This window comes from Geospiza fortis, unplaced genomic scaffold, assembly GCF_000277835.1.
Source record: "Geospiza fortis unplaced genomic scaffold, GeoFor_1.0 scaffold138, whole genome shotgun sequence".
NCBI classification, from domain to species: domain Eukaryota; kingdom Metazoa; phylum Chordata; class Aves; order Passeriformes; family Thraupidae; genus Geospiza; species Geospiza fortis.
Window position 1 is genome coordinate 5,481,483 of NW_005054307.1, and position 4,682 is coordinate 5,486,164.

The window sequence follows — 4,682 nt, forward strand, 5'->3', positions numbered from 1 at the left end:
CAAATCTGTTATACATGAAGGATGATTATGTTCTTTTGGCTGTGAAGATTTTTCATAACTTATTCATGCCAATGATGTGCCTGAGTTATGAAGTATTTTTCACTTATGAAATAAATATAGCATCTTTCGTTTGTCCTGTATCCCCTTCTATCTTTTGGGCTTTACCAATGTAAATCAGCACAAATCTACTACCTAACCTGATTTACACCAACAGAAGAATTAACCCCTTACTCATCATCAGCAGCAATGTTTCTTTAGTTATTTCAGATGTATTTCTAGACCATAGCTTTGGTAAAGTGCTTTGAGCTGTTTTATTTTAACAGCAATGATTGTGTAAATGCCATTATTAGCTGTAAGACAGAATTATAGCTTCTCCTTCCAGCTTTGTGAATGCCACTCTTCTGGTAGATGTGACACACACACTGGGAGATAGTGTTGCATTTAGAGATGGGAAAACTGTGAAAATATAGTACCATTTGTATGGATTTTTAAATTAATTATTCATACTTCAAGGTGCTGCTTTTATATTCACTTTTCCTTGAACTATTTAAATGACCAGTTTGTTTTTTCATTGGCAGAAACACTGATAGACAATGAATTCTAGACATGCATATAAAAGTACTTGGAATAAGACCATGTTTGACTGACCCTCAAAAATCACAAATAAACAACAGAGTTTAAATTAAGAATATGTGTGACTTAAAAGTACAACAGCAAAAAAACAAACATTGACAATTGTCAGACAATGTTATAAAATATCCAGAAAAACAGCAAATGCATTTGAGGAAATCGTGATCTGCAGTGAATATCCTTCAAACAGAAGAATTGTGAATGATTCATTCAGAGTGAGTCATATTTTATTAGAGAAATTCTCAGGGTTAGGCCTACTGTGCAAGCGCAAATTCTTGGCAAAGAGTCACTAAAACTGATGTGCTAACTCACATCAGCTAAACATCCTTTATTAAGAACAAAACAAAATAAAAAAAACCCACAGAAAGAACAAAAAATCCACACCAAACCCATGACCTAAGGAAGGGAATACTGCTTCATGCCTTCCCTTAAGACTTCACTGAAGGAGAGAGGTCAATAAAGAGTTTGAAGAAACAAGATGTGCTCAGGAAAACCTTGTGTTCATTCATTTCCTTTTAACATCCAGCTCTTTCCCACTAGGACTGAGGCCCCTGGGTTTTTTGACTATCAGCTGCACTTGTAGGAAGATGTACTTGGTGCAGTTTTGTGGTAAGTTAGCACACAGGAAAATATCCATGTTGCTGAACATACAATATAACACAGAAGGAGCCATTTGGAAGACAGTTTCTATGGTGTGAGGCAGAGAGAGGTATACTGAGGAAAACAGCTCAGTAATTTGGATAGCAACACAGATCTTGAGGGCCTTGGGTCAGTCTTTGCTTTATCTCAGCTATTCACCAAGATAGTTAGTAATCCAGGTATGTACAGTCTGATTTTCCAGATCCAGTCCTCTCCAGACCTTCCCAGATGCTCTCAGACCTTTCTAGATCCAAGAAGATATTTATTTGCCTTTAAGCTACATATTGCAATGCCTACATTTTAGGGCATCTGTCTGCCCATACAAAATCCAGAACATTGTAAGAGAAATCATAGAAACAGTTTGCTGAAATTGCAAAGTACTAATAGAAAGAGTAATGAATAAGATCCAAAATAGCCAGCACACTGGGTTCTGCCTTACACTGTCAGTAGGTAAATGTTAGTCCTTTATCAGTCATTTAGCATTTCTGAAGAACCATGAGCCCCAGGCTGTTGGTCTCTCCAGGGTAATTGTCAATAAGCTCACCAAAAATCATGTGTGTCTATCCAGATACGTTGCCCTCCTGTATAATACCCACATAGTTAAAACATCAAGTAGTGAATCAGCTCTCATTCTGTTTTCCACATGAAAACTATCAAAGCCTAATTTTTCACCTCAAGGACAGTGTCCAGGTACTTGGCTGTGACTTCTCTTGGAAACAAGCTGCAGCACTTCCTGTAAAACCCATCCCCATGTGTACAAATTCAAGACACCCTATCAGAAGAGAGCACAAGAAGGAGCTAACTCTAGGCTGTTTCTCTTTGTAGAAGGAAGCCTAATATCACTGCGTGCTCTGTTTTGTATTACATGTAAAATACAGAAAAAAACCCATTGGCTGCAGACACACAGCGTCCTGACTTCTCTAAATAATATTTTTATGCTTTGTAATGAAAACTGAGTCACAAATTCACCCTATCTCATTGCACTCTACCATATAAAAGAGTCATGCTTCTCTCCAGTCCAGCTGATCATGGATTCTTCTCTCACAATGACATGTCTTCACTAGAAAGAATGACAAATGTTCCTCCTCTCTTCCCCAGAGCAGTCTAAGGCTTTGTGGTTAAAACATACTGAAATGAGCATGACACATGGGCTTGAATCTAACCTCAATCAACAGAGGACTTTGAAAACAAGTTAATTATGTGGCCAAGGAGAGTGCTGTAGTCCACTACAGTCATACTGCTTATCATCTAAAACGTGAACATTATTAGCCTTCACTGTTTTTTCTATGAAGAAAAGGAACTTGGGCCTGTATGTGCATGTTGGTCATGATCAGAGACCTGTGAGGCCAAACTCAGGTTTTCCTGCAAGCAAGGCAAGATTACAAGTCTTGTCTGGACCAAGGCAGTGCTGAAGGTATGCTCAGATCTTGAGGTGCCAAGAGCTCTAGAAGGAAGGGAAATGAAGCAGATTTAGACTAGATAAAGGACACTTTTTGAAACACTGGAACAGGTTGCCCAGAGAGATGGTAGATTGTGCCCCATCCCTGCCACTACTCAAGACCAGTAGATGGTTAGATGCGTCGGTTTCCCATCCAACCTGCTCTCAAATAAACTGAGTAAACTGGTCTGATTGAAGATATCCCTATTCATTGCAGAGGACTGGGACTAGATGACCTTCAGAGATCTCTTCCAAAGCAAATCATTCCATGATTCTATGATTACAAGTGTTAAAAGAGATCATGTGCTGTTTCATTTAGAGACCAGTTGAAAAAGGCTTTTCAGGATCATCCTTCTTCACTCACCTCTCTGAATTTCACCACCAGTCTACCTGAAATATAGGCAGGTTTTTGAGTTGTGTTTTTCCTTGGCAATTAGCTCAAGACCATGTGTCAGTATAACAGGAGAATTCTAGTAATTTTCTTAGCAGACTTAAATTGAAAAAAAATGCTGTTGAAGCCTGTTTTCATAATAGGACTGACTTTCAAGCTCACATTTAAATATCCTGACTTATGAATATACACAGAACATTGTATTTGTATTATAAGACAATTGTTATGCTATTTTCTCTACATAATTTTTCTCTTCTTAGTGGTATCATTAAAATAATCGAAGATTGTTTTCTATTGTTTATAAATGGACTGCTATTATCTATTCATTTATGACAAGGTGACAGTATTTACTTATCTAGTTTGCAGATAAGCACTACATAGTCTGTTTTTTGTGTTTGTTTGAAAAAGTGGGGTTGGAGGAAGGCTTCAAGCCTGCTTTGATCTAACTGCTATTTTCTAGGTCAGGGAGATGCAGCAAGAAGAGAAAGGTTGTGCTGAGACAGAACAGCTGAGCACATGCAATGGGCACACATACGTGGAGCAAGCAGAAAAGGAAGAGAATCCAGCAAGTGGAGGTTTTTACAAGAAACTGAGACTGGGAGACTGCTGAGAAGGGGGTATATCTGCTGCTGGGCCTCACAGGTGATGGGAGAAACTTCCAAGAGGCACAGGGGAAACTACAATTTGCTCAAACACTGGAGTAGTTAACTCATTTGACTGAACACATAAAGAGAGATATTCTTCACAGATTTATAGTGGGCAAGTACAGATATGTTTATGAATCCTTACAATTTCTCTGAGATGAAGAGAAATCACCTTCACCTTCTCTAAGGTGAATATGCATTTAGGAATCCTTATCATTCCCCTACTATCTCTCTCTAGGACAACTAATAGCAATCAAAGAGTTAATTGTTTTTGGTTTATAATGCAGTAGTTGTCTCCGAGCTCCTTTGTCTTTTTAGCATCTTTACATAACTCAGTTTAAAGGAAAGTGCTGAAATATCTACCTCAAAGCTATGACTAACTTGATACATCATTATTAACTCGAAAACTTGCCCTGGAGCTGTTCTTGTAAGCAACCTTTTAGTTACATGCACGTTGCAAGCTCCCTGCCTCCACTGCCAATCCCAGTCTATCCCAAAATCCCCCCAGAAGCCCCGGACGAGCCAGAGCGGGCACTGGCAGCCTGACGATTGCCCCGGAGGCAGCCAGGGCCCGCATCCCCAGTGGTGCACTGCCGAACATGCCCGGGCAGGCTGTCCTAGGCAGCGTGCGAGCCGCCCGGGAAGCTCAGCGTGCCACGCTTGTGGTCGTCCTGGGTACAGCCCTGGACTGCGGCGGGGCTGCTTGTGTGTCACCTTCATGCTGACTTAGAAACTAGCACAGCATTGACAAAATTTGGTTTGAAGGCACAGCTCGTTCTTGGGACATCCCAGAATGATGGCTGGGGATGCTGCAACTGGATGAAACATCCCTCGAACAGCAGCTTGCCTTGAGGGGAAGAAAACAGCGCCGGGCAGGACAGCAGGGTTTGATGTGAAGGTGCTGGCATCCTTCCGCTGCTCGCCCCGGTGTCCCCGAACG